Source organism: Chelon labrosus, assembly GCF_963514085.1.
Source record: "Chelon labrosus genome assembly, chromosome: 11".
Lineage (NCBI taxonomy): Eukaryota > Metazoa > Chordata > Actinopteri > Mugiliformes > Mugilidae > Chelon > Chelon labrosus.
The window spans coordinates 25,283,727-25,304,243 of record NC_140344.1 but is presented as its reverse complement, the minus strand read 5'-3'; the positions used below and the strand labels follow the sequence as shown (position 1 = coordinate 25,304,243).

General features: G+C 39.9%; 1 pseudogene across 1 annotated transcript; it reads left to right on the top strand.

Moving 5' to 3' along the window:
• The first annotated feature begins 2,869 nt into the window (after positions 1-2,869).
• Positions 2,870-12,796, top strand: LOC311495615 (myosin heavy chain, fast skeletal muscle-like; annotated as a pseudogene). The gene is made up of 37 exons: positions 2,870-3,076; positions 3,153-3,296; positions 3,392-3,548; positions 3,630-3,657; positions 3,739-3,850; positions 3,941-4,033; positions 4,117-4,180; positions 4,254-4,352; positions 4,434-4,537; positions 4,639-4,777; positions 4,923-5,041; positions 5,266-5,415; positions 5,496-5,666; positions 5,762-6,065; positions 6,163-6,227; positions 6,319-6,406; positions 6,511-6,628; positions 6,708-6,831; positions 7,079-7,215; positions 7,299-7,554; positions 7,643-7,885; positions 7,974-8,150; positions 8,231-8,376; positions 8,477-8,567; positions 8,671-9,060; positions 9,166-9,292; positions 9,394-9,512; positions 9,615-9,811; positions 9,901-10,084; positions 10,183-10,348; positions 10,463-10,587; positions 10,693-11,001; positions 11,103-11,306; positions 11,394-11,519; positions 11,608-11,778; positions 11,877-12,181; positions 12,268-12,796. The product of its transcript is annotated as a myosin heavy chain, fast skeletal muscle-like (transcript).
• The last annotated feature ends 7,721 nt before the right edge of the window (positions 12,797-20,517 follow it).

Here is a 20,517-nt window from a genome sequence, read left to right as displayed (position 1 = left end):
CTATTAACTCACACAAGTAATTGACCATCAAGAGTATAGTCAACAGGTGGCAGAAATTAAGGAGCCAAGAGCTGCTCTGAAATAGAACGACAGGGGGGTGCAAAGTGTTTGAGCAGCTGGTGATACAAGTGACTTTGAGAGGACCTCTAGCCGTCTGAAAAAATGTCTTTACTGAGAAATCAAATAATATGCTCTCACTGGAAGACTGTAAGTATACTGTAAATCTTTCTATCAAGGAGGACAAAATCCTTTTAAATACAAAGAAGAATCTTCTTTGTAGAAGTAGATGGCGTTGTGAAGGAATCAAGTAGTGCAAAGACGGTCAAGTAATCCTGAATTTACATGAAATCAAAGAACCTGGAACTTTTTTGTTTTAGTAAAAAGTGGTAAGAAATTCAGAAACTGATTTTTTTTTTTTTTGTTTGTTTCTGGGTTGCAAAAGCTGCAAATTGTAGAAAAAAGGTGTGAAGCAAACATGCAAATAAAGTTCTCTGCAATATGAAAAGAGTCTGAAGTAACTTTCTAATCAAGTACAACCACACTGAAACTTACACAATACACAAAAATGAATGTAGCTAATGATCTAATTACTAATCTAACTCTCACATTTACTTCATACAGCAAATGTAAGAAAAACATTAACAGGCTTGACCTAATAAGTTAACAGAAAAAGGTTGAGATATCCTGCCCAAACAACTTCTTGAAATGAACATGGAAAGAAGACAGATAATTCAATATATGCATCATATTGGATGTTACAGCCACAGTTTTAGTACAGCACAAATAATATATTTAATATATAAATATATATAAAATTAAAGCGACCTTCAAGTGACATAAGTGACATTTATTCCTCGCACGGGTAAGAGATAAACAATAACCTTCAGTACAAACCTAATGCTAACATCTGAGGTACTGGGGCTAAAGGAGCATGCTCCAAATATGCAAACATTATGGGGTGTCCTGGCATCACAGCCTGATCTGGCTCTGTGTTACTGCACTGCATTATACCTGTAAGATTGAATGCGGCTATTCAAACATTTACCTCGCTGCAGTCAACTTGGATTTATTGCAGCAACAATGGATTCCAATCTTGACCTTAGGACACCGAAAAAGGAGGTCTAAATATGTCAAACATTCCTAGGAAGTTCTGAATGGCTCAAAGTATTCCTTACCCCACAAGTTGATTTTTTTTTTCATTATCATTTTCGTTATTTAAAAATAAAACATAGTAAAAGACCTATTACTATAAGTCTTAGAGTAATGAAAGCTTAGAGTCTAAGCTTTCATTAACAACGTTAAGTACAGCATCTCCCTGGCCATAACTGGTCCTGTATTATTACATTTAAAAAGAAAACGTAATGTGTAACCGTCTGTAAAGCATTTAAAAATGTGTCGCTCAAATTTGCATATACTGCATTCCAGTTCTTATCCTATTAATCTTTGTCCCATTCTATTACAAAAAGTTACACATCATCAAGTTTAGATTCCCATGCACATCCCATCTTCTGCTATTCAATTCAAAATACTTGAGACCTCCTAAGCTGCCTCATTTGGGGTCCCATCTTGCTCTACTTGGGACATCAGTAGGAAATTTTTGCTCAGCCACTTAAAATAAAAGCGCTATCGGACTCAGATGCTGTGCAAACAATGCAGGACCTATCTTCTGCTTCAAGTGGAAGAAGTTATCTTCTGAGAAAGTCTGAAAATAGACTTGAAGCTTGTAAAGACAGTTTGGACTGAGGTTACGCTCATAAAATATCAGTGAAACACAATACGCTATGCAGAGTATATGGACAGCTGTACTGATTAAAATTGAAGCATGTCATTGCATGTCCTTAATTTGTGTGCAATACAGGCAACTGAAAACTATTTTTTATTGACATTATCTTAATCACGGTTTAAGCATCCAATGAAATGTGGTCAGAGGAAATTTGGAGACACTTTATTAATTAAATCTGCTGCAATTATAACTTTTTCAAAACATACAAGTGGTTTCAGAGGAGCCCTCTCCTTTTTGTACATTTTTTTATGTGGACAAGATTGGAGTTGATTAATTGTTGGAGGGTCATTTGAAAGAAATATTTGATTAAAAACAAGTATGATAAAAAAACTAAAAAACTAAAAACTATTTGAAAAAAGGCAAATGCAAACTGTCCTTTCAGAATGAAATCCAAATATATGATGTACTAGCAACTGGTTTTAATGGATGTCTGCTGTAGCCCTTATCCACACCACATTAGGCATGTATTCCATATATAGCCTCTGCTGCGTAGGCATGCTGTGTTCAATATAAAGAGCCCAAGCAAACAGAGTAGTGTGTGGTAGAAGACCCTTGAAGACTCCTGCTTGTGGTAGGCTCATCTTCTATGTGCTATGGAACAATTTAACATCTTCTAAGTTGTGACATTAATGCATTAATTGATTAGTTACATTTCAAACAAATCTTTCCTTTCAAACTTTCATCAGTAGCTGAGTGTATGTGATGTGTTTTCAACAGGATTGTGGAATATAACAGACTTTTGACGTGAACAGGGTCAGGTAAGAACAACTTGGCACTGCTGGCTATTTTTCATATATTGAGTATTTTAATTGAGTTGCAAAGTTTAGGTTTTTCTACTGTTGACAGTTCAAGTTAGTATGAATGTTATATCTACATTAACTCTAGGGAGGATGTATGAATGACTTAACAAGTCAAGTCAGCTGTGATGAGGGAGATCAGTTTGATAAGAAAGTGTAAAATTGTTTGGTTTAAGTGAGTTATTGTGGGCTGTTAAGTAACTTCAGCAAAATAGTGGTTTTAAGACACTGACCATGATTATACTTATTTGATATATTTGATAAAACTTTACAGAAGAACACTGCCACCATGAGTACGGACGCAGAGATGGCCGTTTATGGCAAAGCTGCCATTTACCTTCGTAAGCCAGAGAAGGAGAGAATTGAGGCTCAAAGCAAACCCTTTGATGCCAAGAGCGCTTGCTACGTGCCTGATGTTAAAGAGCTGTACCTGAAGGCAACAGTCATCAAGAAGGAGGGTGGCAAAGCCACTGTCAAACTCCTGGAGAATAATGAGGTAGGTATCATAACATCAGACTAAACTGTTAAAGTAAAACGTGATTAGTTCTCATTGTGCCAATGTCCCATTGCAGGAGAGGGTAGTCAAAGAAGAGGATGTCTCTCCAATGAACCCTCCCAAGTTTGACAAAATTGAGGACATGGCCATGATGACCCATCTCAATGAAGCCTCTGTGTTGTATAATCTCAAAGAGCGTTATGCCGCATGGATGATCTACGTAAGGCATTCTCACAAATAGAAATACTGTAAATCATCAAACTTAAGGGAAAATTTAAATGGCATTAACTTTTCAATCTCTATAATCACTTTTAGACCTACTCTGGGTTGTTCTGCGCCACCGTGAACCCCTACAAGTGGCTCCCAGTGTACGATGCTGAAGTTGTGAGTGCCTACAGAGGCAAGAAGCGTATGGAGGCTCCACCCCATATCTTCTCTGTCTCTGACAACGCTTATCAGAACATGCTTACTGGTACGTCCTTAAATTAAAAATGAAAAATATCAGCTTCTTGTCAAAGAAGTAAATATTAAATACCATGTTTTTCATCAACAGATAGGGAGAATCAGTCCGTCTTGATCACGTAAGTATCACATGAGTTGACTTTGTCTAATATGACAAAATATGTTGATCAAACTCTTACAAAGTCTGTTTCTATACCCAGTGGAGAATCTGGTGCTGGAAAGACTGTGAACACCAAGCGTGTCATCCAGTACTTTGCAACAATTGCAGTTGGTGGTGGTGACAAGAAGAAGGAGCAAGCCAGCAAAATTGGGGTATGTTATGATGAAGTTATTTCTGAAAATATGAAACACACTTCCACAGGAGAAGTCTTGTTTAACATTGTTCATAAACTTGTCTTTTAGGGCTCACTGGAGGACCAGATTATTGCAGCCAATCCCTTGCTGGAGGCTTATGGTAATGCCAAAACTGTGAGGAATGACAACTCTTCTCGTTTTGTAAGTATGAAACAAATTCTGTTGGGAGAATTACTGTTACACATTGCCCATGTGGAAGAAATCTAACAATTTGTTCCAAATAGGGTAAATTCATCAGAATTCATTTCGGCACCACTGGCAAACTGGCTAGTGCTGATATTGAGACATGTAAGTAACAATTTCTCAGTGTGAAATCATATAAGTTTGTTTGGGCATTGTGACTTACAAACTAAATTTGCAGATCTGCTGGAGAAGTCTAGAGTGACATTCCAGCTTCCTGATGAGAGAGGCTACCACATCTTCTACCAAATGATGACTAACCACAAGCCTGAGCTGATTGGTAAGCAGACTGAGTTGCAAAAAGTTAAAACTATCTATTGAAAACTATCAATTGAAAATGTCACTCTCCTTTGACTTTCAGAAATGTCTCTGATCTCAAGCAACCCCTACGACTTCCCCATGTGCAGTCAGGGCCAAATCACTGTGGCTAGCATTGATGACAAAGTTGAGCTGGAAGCCACTGATGTGAGTGACCCTCATGATTAAAACATGAAGCTGCGTATGTTACAAAGACAACTGCGTATGTGACAATGTTTTCTGACAGGATTATATTTCATTTTGAACAGAATGCTATCGATATCCTGGGCTTCTCTAATGAGGAGAAGATGAGCATCTACAAGATGACTGGTGCTGTGCTTCACCATGGTAACATGAAGTTCAAGCAGAAGCAGCGTGAGGAGCAGGCTGAGCCTGATGGCACAGAGGGTGAGTAGTTAGTGTGATATTGATATGACAAATTTTTGAGCATCTCCAATACATTCCTTAATCACACTGGCCAATGTTTATCGTGATTGAATATCACCATCACATTCTGCATTTAATAACCATTAATGACTGTTGCTGTTGTCAGATGCTGACAAGGTTGCTTACCTGTTGGGTCTGAACTCTGCTGACATGCTGAAGGCTCTGTGCTATCCCAGAGTGAAGGTCGGAAATGAGTATGTCACCAAGGGACAGACTGTACCTCAGGTAAACACAAGTTATTAATCTCAAGTATCCTATTATACAAAAGCAGATCAATAATAGTCAATAAAATAGTGCAGATCTTGAGCTTGTAAGAAAAAAGGAACAAAAACAGTGTATAATTTATTCACATTTAGGATTAGTTTTGCTTTAAAAAAGGTTCCAGTACGTCAGTATTTTACATAAAAGTTAACTGACATTAATCAAATAATGTTTTTCTTTGTCTTTAGGTGCTGAACTCTGTACCTGCCCTGGCCAAGTCCATCTATGAGAGGATGTTCTTGTGGATGGTCGTCCATATCAACCAAATGTTGGACACTAAGCAGCAGAGGAACTACTTCATTGGTGTCCTGGACATTGCTGGTTTTGAAATCTTTGATGTAAGCTTTACTCATAACAAAATCACCATTCTATACTTTTCATGACAGAATGATGATGTTGACAATTCATCCATTCACAGTACAACAGCATGGAGCAGCTGTGCATCAACTTCACCAATGAGAAACTGCAACAGTTCTTCAACCACCACATGTTCGTCCTGGAGCAAGAGGAGTACAAGAAAGAGGGTATTATCTGGGAGTTCATTGACTTCGGTATGGACTTGGCTGCCTGCATTGAGCTGATTGAAAAGGTACAAATCCACATCATTTGGATGCATGTCTTATTTTGTATGTTACGAGAACACCATTTTCCATTTTATGACTATTCACTTCCATTTTCATTCAGCCCATGGGTATCTTCTCCATCCTTGAAGAGGAGTGCATGTTCCCCAAGGCCACTGACACATCCTTCAAGAACAAGCTGTATGACCAGCATCTTGGCAAGAACAGAGCATTTGAGAAGCCAAAGCCCGCGAAGGGCAAGGCTGAGGCCCACTTCTCACTGGTGCACTATGCTGGCACTGTGGATTACAACATCACTGGCTGGCTGGACAAGAACAAGGACCCACTGAACGAGTCTGTCGTGCAGCTGTACCAGAAGTCCTCAGTTAAACTGCTGAATATTCTGTACCCTCCTGCTCCCGCTGAGGGTAAGATGCTTGATAAAGAACTATATTACATACATGTATATTATTAATTTTCACTCGTGTAACGCAAAGTTTCTATTAAAAACAAACTGAAAAACAGATACAACCAAGAAGGGAGGCAAGAAGAAGGGTGGTTCCATGCAGACTGTGTCTTCACAGTTCAGGGTAAGGTTTGAAAAATACGTTGAATGCCACCTAATACTTAACCTCATATGTGTTACATTTATGACTAATATGCACCACTTTCAACCTATAGGAGAACTTGGGCAAGCTGATGACTAACTTGAGGAGCACCCATCCTCACTTTGTGCGTTGTCTGATTCCCAATGAGTCTAAGACTCCAGGTACCAAAACACGATCTTTATAGTGTCTGTGTGCATTGGTTTGATTAAACTTTGAATGTTTCTTCATAACTGCATATTACTACTGACAAATCTCTCTTTTACAGGTCTGATGGAGAACTTCCTGGTTATCCACCAGCTCAGGTGTAATGGTGTGCTGGAGGGTATCAGAATCTGCAGAAAAGGTTTCCCCAGCAGAATCGTCTATGGAGACTTCAAGCAGAGGTAAAAAGAAATTTAATAAGAGTCTGATGCAGACATTGATATGAAATGCACACACTAATCATTCACTCTCTCATGATAGATACAAGGTACTGAATGCCAGTGTCATCCCTGAGGGCCAGTTCATTGACAACAAGAAGGCTGCTGAGAAGCTGCTTGGGTCAATTGATATTGATCACGACCAGTACAGATTCGGACACACCAAGGTAAGACCTTTGTGATCCTACAAACAGAAGGTTAAGTTTTATGTCCGCTTTGTTTATCTGTTAATTGGCAGGGTATCTCTTAATGTCGTGAATATGGGGTTCAAGTCACACCATGTGTGTATGTAGAAACATACTTAAAAAGTTGTATGGATATAAATGGTATAATCTATTCACTCTTTAGAGTAGCCCTGGTTACAGTGTTTAACATTATACTGCAATCACGTATGATTTCTTTCTATTTATCCAGGTATTCTTCAAGGCCGGTCTGCTGGGTACCCTTGAGGAGATGAGAGATGAAAAGTTGGCATCTCTGGTCACCATGACTCAGGCTCTTTGCCGCGGTTACCTCATGAGAAAGGAGTTTGTCAAGATGATGGAGAGGAGGCATGTTAAAAAAGGAAATTCTCAACATGTAGTAGAAATAATGAACAGTGACTTGGTCTATAACGGAAATGTCTTCTCCACAGGGAAGCCATCTATACCATTCAGTACAATGTTCGCTCATTCATGAATGTCAAACACTGGCCATGGATGAAGGTCTACTACAAGATCAAGCCTCTGCTGAAGAGTGCTGAGACAGAGAAGGAGCTGGCTCAGATGAAGGAGAACTACGGAAAGATGCAGACAGACCTGGCTACTGCTCTGGCCAAGAAGAAGGAACTGGAGGAGAAGATGGTGTCTCTTCTGCAGGAGAAGAATGACTTGCAGCTGCAAGTGGCATCTGTAAGTAGATATCAAAGGATGGTTGTACATTTTTCGTTTGTGTATCAACAGATTTTATGTCTTAACGTCTTTTACAAACGTCAACTAGGAATCAGAGAATCTGTCAGATGCCGAGGAGAGATGTGAGGGACTTATCAAGAGCAAGATTCAGCTGGAGGCCAAACTCAAGGAGACAACTGAGAGGCTGGAGGATGAAGAGGAAATCAATGCTGAGCTTACTGCCAAGAAGAGAAAGCTGGAGGATGAATGCTCTGAGCTCAAGAAGGATATTGATGACCTGGAGCTTACCTTGGCCAAAGTGGAGAAAGAGAAACACGCCACTGAGAACAAGGTTCTTTCATTTTAACACATCTAGGAGATGAAATCACATTTAAGACTTATGCGGTCATGCAATAATAATGCCTTTTTTGTAAATGCAGGTGAAAAACCTGACTGAAGAGATGGCCTCTCAGGATGAGAGCATTGCTAAGCTGACCAAGGAGAAGAAAGCCCTTCAGGAGGCTCATCAGCAGACCCTTGATGACCTGCAGGCTGAGGAAGACAAAGTCAACACTCTGACCAAGGCCAAGACCAAGCTTGAGCAGCAAGTCGATGATGTAAGTATGAAATGTCACAAGGATTAGAAAAACAAGATTTTTCTTGAGCGTGATCATAACAAATCCATATCAATGTGCAGCTTGAGGGTTCTCTGGAGCAAGAAAAGAAGCTTCGTATGGACCTGGAGAGAGCCAAGAGAAAGCTGGAGGGTGACCTGAAACTTGCCCAGGAGTCCATCATGGATCTTGAGAATGACAAGCAGCAGTCTGAGGAGAAAACTAAGAAGTAACCAAGATTAGTTCTTATCTCTGTTTAAAAATAACCATTATGTTTTATGGTCCAGAGCTCGGACGATCTCTTACTATGCACTATATTATTCTCACAGGAAAGACTTTGAAATTAGCCAGCTCCTTAGCAAGATTGAGGATGAGCAGTCAATGGGTGCCCAGCTTCAGAAGAAGATCAAGGAGCTTCAGGTGAATAATACTTTGTGTTACATCAAACATTATTCCATATTCTTCCATTTTTGCGATTTCAAGTAAAAGGTTTACTGAAAGATAAGATTTCTACATCCAACAGGCTCGCATTGAGGAACTGGAAGAGGAGATTGAGGCTGAACGTGCTGCTCGTGCCAAGGTTGAGAAGCAGAGGGCTGACCTGTCCAGGGAACTTGAGGAGATCAGCGAGAGGCTGGAGGAGGCCGGTGGTGCAACTGCTGCTCAGATTGAGATGAACAAGAAGCGCGAGGCTGAGTTCCAGAAGCTCCGTCGTGATCTTGAAGAGTCTACTCTGCAGCATGAAGCCACTGCCGCTGCTCTTCGCAAGAAGCAGGCTGACAGCGTTGCTGAGCTGGGAGAGCAGATCGACAACTTGCAGCGCGTCAAGCAGAAGCTTGAGAAGGAAAAGAGTGAATACAAGATGGAGATTGATGACCTCTCCAGCAACATGGAGGCTGTTGCTAAAGCAAAGGTACATAACACATTCAATTGCATTTTAATACTGTACTTACAGAAATATCAACATGTAGCGTAAATAAAATTGCATTGCTGATCTGTTTACTCTTTTCCTCATTAGGGAAATCTGGAAAAGATGTGCCGTACTCTTGAGGACCAACTTAGTGAACTGAAGACCAAGAGTGATGAAAATGTCCGTCAGCTCAATGACGTTGGAGCCCAGAAAGCACGTCTCCTCACAGAAAATGGTATGTCTAAAGGAGCAAATAACTACATACGGTACATAAATTCTAGTATACGACTAAGAAACTGAACACAAACTAAAATTTGATGACACTTTTCACAAAAGGTGAGTTTGGCCGTCAAATGGAAGAGAAAGAAGCACTCGTCTCCCAGCTGACCAGAGGCAAACAGGCCTTCACACAGCAGATTGAGGAGCTGAAGAGGCAGATTGAAGAGGAGGTCAAGGTAAGAAACATTTAAGTTAGCTATGCATAGGTGTTATTTGATAGAGGTTTATAATTACACTTCATTACAATTCCATTATATTTGTTATATGTGTTATACTAGGCCAAGAATGCCCTTGCCCATGGACTGCAATCAGCCCGCCATGACTGTGACCTGCTGAGGGAGCAGTTTGAGGAGGAGCAGGAGGCCAAGGCCGAGCTGCAGCGTGGAATGTCCAAGGCCAACAGTGAGGTGGCTCAGTGGAGAACAAAATACGAAACTGATGCTATCCAGCGCACTGAGGAGCTTGAGGAATCCAAGTGAGTAACATTCAACAAACTGAATGGCCAGTGTAGCATTATAATGTGGATCAACTTGAAATGTTAATGTACTTAACATTTTTTAAAAGGAAAAAGCTGGCCCAGCGTCTTCAGGAGGCTGAGGAACAGATTGAGGCTGTGAATTCCAAGTGTGCTTCTCTGGAGAAGACCAAACAGAGGCTCCAGAGTGAAGTGGAGGATCTTATGATTGATGTGGAGAGAGCTAATGGGCTGGCCGCCAACCTGGACAAGAAGCAGAGGAACTTTGACAAGGTAATATCCTTTACTTGCAGTGACCAAGACTCAGATAATATAATGTGTCTTTTCATGGTATGGACAACTAATTCAACAATATAAACTGTGTTACTTAGGTGCTGGCTGAGTGGAAGCAGAAGTACGAGGAGGGCCAGGCAGAGCTTGAGGGAGCTCAGAAGGAGGCTCGCTCTCTGGGCACTGAACTGTTCAAGATGAAGAACTCTTATGAGGAGGCTCTGGATCAGCTGGAGACCATGAAGCGTGAAAACAAGAACCTGCAGCGTGAGTTCCTACCAGACTGTGCAATAGCACTAGCACTTGTGTTTTAAAACACATGTATCTATTTGTCCCCAAAAACATCTATAAACAATATTAAACATCTGCATCTCTCTGCAGAGGAGATCTCAGATCTGACTGAACAGATTGGTGAGACTGGCAAGAGCATCCATGAGCTGGAGAAGTCCAAGAAGCAGGTGGAGACAGAGAAGTCTGAGATCCAGACCGCTCTTGAGGAGGCTGAGGTAAATCTTTGTCTGAGGATTTTGTCTGAATGTACTTTCCTGATCTAATACACTGTGAAAGGGTATGAAGGCAGAGACTCATATCTTATTATATGACATCAATAGGGAACTCTGGAACATGAGGAGTCTAAGATCCTGCGTGTTCAGCTGGAGCTCAACCAGATTAAGGGTGAGGTGGATAGGAAGCTGGCAGAAAAGGATGAGGAGATGGAGCAGATCAAGAGGAACAGCCAGAGGGTGATGGACTCCATGCAGGGCACTCTGGATTCTGAGGTCAGGAGCAGGAATGATGCCCTGAGGATTAAGAAGAAGATGGAGGGAGACCTGAATGAGATGGAGATTCAGCTGAGCCATGCTAATCGCCAGGCTTCTGAGTCCCAGAAACAGCTGAGGAATGTGCAGGCACAACTGAAGGTATTGTAAAAAAAATAGAGCTGTTGCATATGGATTGATTATAGTAAAAATAGAAATAGATTTATATTTTTGTGTGATTTTCATCTTTGGTTTTTCTCTAGGATGCTCAACTGCACCTTGATGATGCTGTCAGAGCTCAGGATGACCTCAAGGAACAAGCTGCTATGGTGGAGCGCAGGAACGGTCTCATGGTGGCTGAAATTGAGGAACTTAGAGCTGCTCTGGAACAGACAGAGAGAAGCCGCAAAATCGCTGAGCAGGAACTGGTTGACGCCAGCGAGCGTGTTGGACTTCTTCACTCTCAGGTGAACATTCTATTAAATATTTCTCCACACAAGCACAAATCTAAGCTATTATGTCAGGCATGAGATAACTATTTTTTAATCTTTCAGAACACAAGCCTTCTGAACACCAAGAAGAAGCTTGAGTCTGACCTGGTCCAGGTCCAGAGTGAAGTGGATGACAGCATTCAGGAAGCAAGGAATGCAGAGGATAAGGCCAAGAAGGCTATCACTGATGTAGGTTTAAATCTAATTTGTTCACTATTATACTACATTTAACTGTGTCTTTCCAGCTCATTTTAAATTGAAATGTTATGTTTTCTAGGCTGCTATGATGGCTGAGGAGCTGAAGAAGGAGCAGGATACTAGCTCTCACCTGGAGAGGATGAAGAAGAACCTGGAGGTTGCAGTCAAGGACCTGCAGCACCGTCTGGATGAGGCTGAGAATCTGGCCATGAAGGGTGGCAAGAAGCAGCTCCAGAAACTTGAGTCTAGGGTAAATTAAAAAAAAACTTTTTGTAGTTCAACAAATGTAGAAAAACGTATTAAACACATGGCCTGTAAATAATTCATGAATTTTCTGGTTTTCTGAAGGTGCGTGAGCTGGAAACAGAGGTTGAGGCTGAGCAGAGACGTGGTGCTGATGCCGTCAAGGGTGTCCGCAAATATGAGAGGAGAGTGAAGGAGCTCACCTATCAGGTATAGCCACATTAACACTTAGCATACATGGTATAAATTAATGTAACATTATATCAACTGCATTATCAAAACTGAATCATGCAAACCTATGTTTTCAATTACAGACTGAGGAGGACAAGAAGAACGTTTCCAGACTGCAGGATCTGGTTGACAAGTTGCAGCTCAAGGTGAAGGCCTACAAGAGGCAGGCTGAGGAAGCGGTAAGGACAAAACATTTCTTTGAAAACAATAAGTACTTGATAGTATGTTATTTCAAATATGGTTTAAACATTGGCTTGTATTACAGGAGGAGCAGGCCAATATTCATCTGTCCAAGTGCAGGAAGGTCCAGCATGAGCTGGAGGAGGCTGAGGAGCGTGCTGATATTGCAGAGACCCAAGTCAACAAGCTCAGAGCAAAGAGCCGTGACTCTGGCAAGGTAAATATATTCACACTTTGGAGTATAGATTCTTACTAAGCCATGATTATTGCCTTTAATCTTCATATAGCTGACAACAGACAAAATGTTCAAATGTGTTCAGAGAATGACATGTATTTCTGTATTTTACAGGGAAAGGAAGCCGCTGAATAAAGCATTTCCACTGATGGTCTTTTTCCATTCATATAATATGATGTGAAACACGCCACAATAAAATATTTTTTTCATCATATTTTGTTTTCTGTGATATTTTTATTTGATTGTGTCATCTGAGAGAAAGAAAATACGAGACGTAGCTTAAAAATACACAATAATATATAATATTGAAATATGCTGATGTTGATGAACAGTATAGGCTGTTAAGAGACAATAAGGACCAAACATATGCATTGATACAGAGTACATCTCCTCGAAGATTCAGAAATTACATTCTAAATGCTTAGTTGGAAAGGTTTTTGCTGCTGAACAGGAGGACATTTAATTTACTCTGTGGGCTTCATGTTAGTCACTATTAGACCCTGAAATATTTCAATGACACTGCCTGGCCAAAAAGAAAGTCGCCACCTGGATTTAACTAAGCAAATAGGTGCAAGCCTCCTAATTGGATAATTACTGCATGGGTGATTATCTTTCAGCTGGCAACAAGTTATTTAACCCCAACTGATGCAATGAGTAGCTTCTCATTTCTTAAACAACCATGTCTAAAGACGCATCCTGTGGTCATGGAAAAGATGTTAGTCTGTTTGAGAAGGGTCAAATCATTGGCATGCATCAAGCAGAGAAAACATCTAAGGAGATTGTAGAAACTACTAAAATTGGGTTAACAATTGTCCAACGCATTATTAAAAACTGGAAGGATAGTGGGGAACTACTGTCTTCAAGGAAGAAATGTGGTCGGAAAAATATCCTGATTGATCGTGATTGGCGATCACTTAAACGTTTGGTGAAATCAAATGAAAGAAAAACAACTGTAGAACTCAGGGCTATGTTTAATAGTGAAAGTAAGAGCATTTCCACGCGTACAATGAGAAGGGAACTCAAGGGATTGGGACTGAACAGCTGTGTAGCCTTAAGAAAACCACTAATCAGTGAGGCTAACTGGAAAAAAAGGCTTCAATTTGCTCGGGAGCATAAAGATTGGACTCTGGAGCAATGGAAGAAGGTCATGTGGTCTGATGAGTCCAGATTTACCCTGTTCCAGAGTGATGGGGGCATCAGGGTAAGAAGAGAGGCAGATGAAGTGACGCACCCATCATGCCTAGTGTCTACTGTACAAGCCTGTGGGGGCAGTGCTATGATCTGGGGTTGCTGCAGTTGCTCAGGTCTCGGTTCAGCAACATCATGTGTCCAAAGAATGAGGTCAGCTGACTACCTGAATATACTGAATGACCAGGTTATTCCATCAATGGATTGTTTCTTCCCTGATGACATGGGCATATTCCAAGATGACAATGCCAGGATTCATGGGGTAACAAATTCGTTTTTTGTTTTTGTTTTTTTTTAAATCCTTTTTGATTTTAAAAAAGGACTGAATCACTGTTACAAAAACAAGAAGAGGTCAACAATCAGTAGTAACTTTAACCATTAACTTCTATAGTACTTCAGTAGTTGCAGTGAATATTACAGTGAGTCCTGCTTCTTAGTAAAATGAAATGTTATATTGCTACAGCCTAGCCTAGCTAGCTAACTAAAACAAGGAAAAACTAAAAATTATATGGCCATAATTAAGTAATATCTTTAAAAATATCAATTAAATAGACACACGCAAAGCTAACATCGTTACCTAACTGCTGCAGCCTAACACTGTGGTAAAGAAAGCCCCCACTTCGGAGAACACGGTCGAGCCAGCCGGTCTTTCGCGCTTATTCGAAGTTTAACGGTTAAAGCGTTCAAAAACAGCCCTTCAAAATAAAAGCGTCATTCATGCACGCTGTCAATCAGTAAATGGTGAACAAATTCAATTCTAATGAAAATAAAAAACAAATAATAACTATTTATTATTTGCAACAATGTTATAATGAATTAAAATAAAAAATGTAACTAACTATATACATTGGTTCTTCTGTGTCAATTTAATCAATAATATTTTAGTAAAATATAACAATTATGGAAAACTGCCTGTTTCCACAAACGTATTCCCTTTCATACTGATAGTACACACCCTCAGGATGTCACCCAGGAAATATCAGGACATTCTGATGTGGAATTTCAAAATAAAAGCCCTTTGAATTCCCTAATATTTTGCTGATTTCTGCATGATTTAAAATAGTAATAAAAAGAAAACTGCCTGTTTCCACAAACTAATTCTACTCCACCCTCATAGTACTCAACTTCAGGATGTCACCCAGGAAATATCAGGCCATTCTGATATGGAATTTCAAAATAAAGGCACCTCCAATTTTCTAATACTTTGCTACTTTCTACATGATTTTAAACAGAAATAAAAATAAAAAAACTGTTTGCTATACCAATTCAGACTGCAATTAAAAAAAAAAAAAAATGCCTGTTTCCACAAACTAATTCCACTTCACCCTTACAGCACACAACCTCATGATGCCTCCCAGGACATATCAGGGCATTCTGATGTGGAATTTCAAAATAAAAGCCCCTTTTCCTGGGTGACATCACAAGGTTGTGTACTACAAGGGTGAAGTATTTGTTTGTGGAAACAGGCAGTTTTCTTTTTATGTTTATCATCTGGAAAATAGCAAAATATTAGACAATTTAAGGGGCTTTTATTTTGAAATTCCACATCAGAATGGCATATTTCCTGGACGGCATCATGAGGTTGTGTGCTATAAGGGTGAATTGGAATTAGTTTGTGGAAACAGGCCGTTTTCTTTTTATGTTTATTTAAAATCATGTGGAAAATAGCAAAATATAATGTTTTTTAAGGGGCTTTTATTTTTTTGTTTGTTTGTTTTTTGCACGCGTTTACCGTTATGCTTCTGTTACGTCCCTAGGTGTGTCCAGGGGAAAATCAGGGACAAACACAATACAACCAATGAGCTCAAGTCTGGTGTAGTGAAAGTTAAAAAATTTATTGGAATACAAAAGATAACTAAACAAAAATCTCCTCAAAACAAAAACAGCGGGGAAGAATTGGACCACGTGGTTGTGCCAAATAAATGAAAGCAATAAAACAAAACTAGGCCTGGCTAACACTCTGCCATATAGAAAACAACAAACAAAAAGGGCCTAACTATCTTTTCTACTAAAAACGTTACCAGAACTACATGGGTGGCACCAACCAATTATCCTCGTGTGTATAACAGAGGGATCCTACGTGGTGGAGTGTAAAGGGTACCCCAGTCTTACCTCTGGTCCACACCTTCCACCACAACTGAAATAAATCAAACAGAAAGGGTCCGCACGTCTCAATACCACGGTAGGTGACAGAAAACAAAAGAACAATCGAAAAACAAGCAAAGGGCAGAGATTGAACCATGTGGTTCTCAAAACAAGCTGCAAGCAGTCAGCGCAACTAGCATGCAGCAGCAAATCAGGTGCAGGGGAAGTAGAGGGCGAGGAGCCTGAGGATTGGCTTGATCGTGTTCTTCGAAGTGGAGGCTGTCTGTGGCGCAGCTTGTTACGGGACCTACAGAGAAACTAGATAGATAGTTAAAAGGTAGACTGTAAAATATATACATTCTGAAATACACCGATAATATATAGTATGACAATTCCTGTTTCTCCATGTTAACACTTTAATTCTTGTGAACTTTCCACACATGATAACTCAGAATCTAACATTTGTTGCTGGATTCCTTTTCCGGAGGGAGGTGTAATACACCCTTCAGCCACCAGGTGGAGCCACTTACACTCTAAGAAACACTCCTGGCACCAAATCTACTTTCTCCTCAACAGAAGCTTGTTGAGCAACAACTCTTTATACTTAAACCTCGAGTCTGTATTTTGTACAAATTGTGTGTACATATTTATTTTCTTCTGATGGCTACTTTGCAGTTCACATAAGAATCATAGAATCAGCTCATTTTTGTCAGATTTGTATTACGGCCGTTTTTTTGAATCATACCTGGAGTCAGCTCAGGTCACAGTCAGTCCAACTGCCCTGCATCAGATTTACTTAAAATATTTCCTTTCTTAAACTTCAGAAAAATCACATTAGAATTGAACCGAACACAAATCGATCATGACCACTATGCACAGCCAGCAACATTTGGTATTAATTGTAAAATCATTCTGCTGCAGTGACATAAAAATTAGTTAATTCACACTGAAATAAAGAAATACAAAATATTTTGTCACAGTAAGAATATCAGAAAAAGCTGCAGATATCCTTGAGCAGTTGTGATTTCCAGGAGTTTTTTGTCGTGACTCTGGCAAGATAAATCTATTCATGCTTTGGAGTATAGATTCTTACTAAGCCATGATTATTGCCTTTAATCTTCATATAGCTGACAACAGACAAAATTTTCAAATGTGTGCAGGGAATGACATGTATTTCTGTATTTTACAGGGAAAGGAAGCCGCTGAATAAAGCATTTCCACTGATGGTCTTTTTCCATTCATATAATATGATGTGAAACACACCACAATAAAATATTTTTTTTCATCTTATTTTGTTTTCTGTGATATTTTTATTTGATTGTGTCATCTGAGAGAAAGAAAATACGAGACGTAGCTTAAAAATACACAATAATATATAATATTGAAATATGCTGATGTTGATGAACAGTATAGGCTGTTAAGAGACAATAAGGACCAAACATATGCATTGATACAGAGTACATCTCTTAGAAGATTCAGAAATTACATTTTAAATGCTTAGTTGGAAAGGTTTTTGCTGCTCAACAGTAGGACATTTAATTTACTCTGTGGGCTTCATGTTAGTGTAATGTGTCAATCGGTCTCATCCCTTTATGCTTTTCATATGCCAAGCTAGATTTATTTTCAGATTCCCATAATTAGATCGTCATTAGTGAATGATAAATGCATTTCCCCAAATTTCTCAAGATCCTATCCTGGGAAACAATGAGGAAAAAAGTAGAATTATTCTTGCTGAAATAAAAGCAAAGAAAATGAATTTTGTCGCAGTTAGAAGAAGAGGAAAAGCTGCAGATGTCATTGGGGCAGGTGTGATTTCCAACATTTGTTTGTGGTTTGTGCCGCCTGGACAAGAAATAGGTTAGAGGTGCATTTATAATACTCCAGATAAACACGTTTTTTCTTCAGTGTTACCCTGATTTGAAGTCATTTTTTTTCTTTCTGACACCTCCACAGATCCGCTCTACCTGTCTGACCTCACAGGCTGCCCTACATCCACAGACCTACTTAACACTGAGAAGCCTTGGGAGGACCACAGATGCATTAAGGACAACATCACTGGGGTGCACCTTACAGCTGAACCACTGGCTTTTTAACTGTTCTGCACTAATAAAACTACGCCACGCTTCTTAATGCAGCAGAATCCGTCAAACATTTGAACGTTAAAGGGCTTTAACTGAGTTAGACCTTCTTGTTTAACCTTGGTACGAAGGTGAAGGTGCTTCTCTTGATAAATGGTTGGGAAATGTGAATTAGCACCGTCGGCGTGTTTAGCAGAAGAGGCAGTTTTCCTCTTGTAGGGGAAATAAAATAAACTCACCCACAGATTCACACCTGGGGGATGTCCGGAACGCCAACACACACTTTCAGATTCCCTGCAACACATTTTTACACCTTTACTCTAGTTTAATATGCAAGTATTTTATGCAGCACCTGGAGATCGTGCTAAGCGGTTTAGTGTTCGTCTCTGGTTAATTCTAGTCAGGTTATACTGATGAAGGTGGATGTAGATTATAGATATAGATCACTTGAACAGACTTTAAGTGCATTGAAGGGAGTATTTGGGAATTCTTCTCTTTACTACTATCCAATTTGTGACATTAACGCTGAGAACAATTTTGCAGTACTCCATCATCTGTGCTCATAGCCAGGACATGAATTCCTGTGTCTTTGGAACTGGTTACATCAGTATGTTTTATGTACAGTGGCAAGAGAAAGTATGTGAACCTTTTAGAATTTCATGGTTTTCTGAATAAATATGTCATAAAATGTGATCTGATCTTCATCCAAGTCAAGGGTATTGACAAACATAATGTGTCTCAAATAATTACACAAAAAAAAAAAAATCTGATCTTTCATGTCTTTATTGAATACACTCATTCAACATTCAAAATTGCAGTGGAAAAAGTAAGTGAACCTTTAGAATTAATAACTGGTTAACCTCAACCAGGCGCTTCCCGTAGCTGTGGATCAGACCTGCACATCGTTGAGGAGGAATTTTAGCCCATTCTTTATTGCAGAACTGCTTTAGCTCCGTCATATTCTTTGGACATCTCATGTGTATGGCCCTCTTCAAGTCAATCCATAGCATCTCTGTTGGGCTGAGGTCTGGGCTCTGACTTGGCCACTCCAAAAGGCGGATTTTGTTTTTCCCAAAGCCATTCTGTTGTGGACTTGCTCCGGTGTTTTGGGTCGTTGTCCTGTTGCATCACCCACCTTCTACACGGTTTCAGCTGACGTACAGACTTTCTTACATTATCCTGAAGAATTGTTTGATATATTTTGGAAATTCATCTTCCCCTCAATGATTCCAAGCTGGCCAGGCCCTGATGCAGCAAAGCAGGCCCAAATCATGATGCTTCCTCCACCACACTTTACGGTTGGGCCCCGTGCCCTTTCTATGCCAGATGTAGTGCTGTGTGTTTTTTTCCCCAAATAGTTCAATCTCAGTTTCATCAGTCCACAAAACATTTTGCCAATACCACTGTGGAGTGTCAATGTGCTCTTTTGCAAACTTCAGGCGTGCAGCAATGTTCTTTCTGTCCTGCCGTGAATACCCTGCTTGTTCAGTGCTTTACGTTTTGTAGACTCATGAACAGAGATGTTAGCAAGTTTCAATGATGCCTTCAAATCTCTGGCTGTCATTCGGGGTTGTTTCTTTACCTCATTGATGAGTCTGCGTTGTGCTCTTGGTGTCATTTTGACTGGGCGCCCACTTCTTGGTAGAGTAGCAACAGTCCCAAAGTGTCTCCATTTGTAGATTGCTTGCCTAACTGTAGACTGGTGAATTTCTAAAGTCTTTGAGATAACTTTGTAACCCTTGCCAGCTTTATGTAAATCAACAATTCTTGATCGTAGATCCTCTGAAAGCTCTTTTGGGCGAGGCATGGCTCACATAAGCATGTTCTTCTTGTGCAGAGCAAACTCCAAAAGTTTGAGGGGTTTTTATCAAAGTAGCTGTAGTCCACACCTCCAAACTTATTACCTTAACGAGACTCCAGGCGTGCTAAAACCTGACTCCAATTAAGTTTTTTGAGGTCATTAACTCAAGGGTTAACTCAAGTTTTTTTTGTTGTTCTCAATAAAGACATGAAAGATCAAAAAAAAGTTGTGTAATTATTTGAGACACATTATGTTTGTCAATTTGACTTTGATGAAGATCAGATCACATATTATGAAAAAAAAATTTCAGAAAGACTTTTTCTTGCCACTGTATTTCATCTCAAGAGACCTCTTTAATGGATTATTTCATCTGACTTCAATGGTTCTGATTTGAATCCTATTTTTTTTTTTTACAGCATATTTCAGTTGTTCTATAATTCCATTTCTTTTTACTGGAATTTGCTCCATGCGTCCTCTCCTAACCTCGTTACTTCTTCTTATAATTGCATTACAGATTCTAGCCGTGATGCTGCAGATCAACTGGGAGCGCCGACGATCTGAAGCGAGGGCGTTTTGCTCGGCTGTTCTGGAGCCTTCAGTCGCATCCCAGTTGTTATGAACTTTTAGCTCAACTTTGAAGTTTAAACACTACGCCAACAAACGTCCTGAAGCGCAGGTTCCGGGAGTAATGATCAAGCATCCACTGAAGAAGCATGTGTGACAGAAAGCTCCTGAAATGCTACTAAATGGTTCTGTTTACATGGACATTAGATCTAATAAGAATGAAAATGCCTCATGGACAGGTCTCCAGTCTATCTCAGGGCTAACACAGAGAGACAGACAACCGTTCACACTCACACCTACGGCCAATTTAGAATCACCAGTGAACCTAACCAGAAAGGCCCCAGTCGGCCGAAGGATTTGAACCCAGAACCTTCTTGCTGTGAG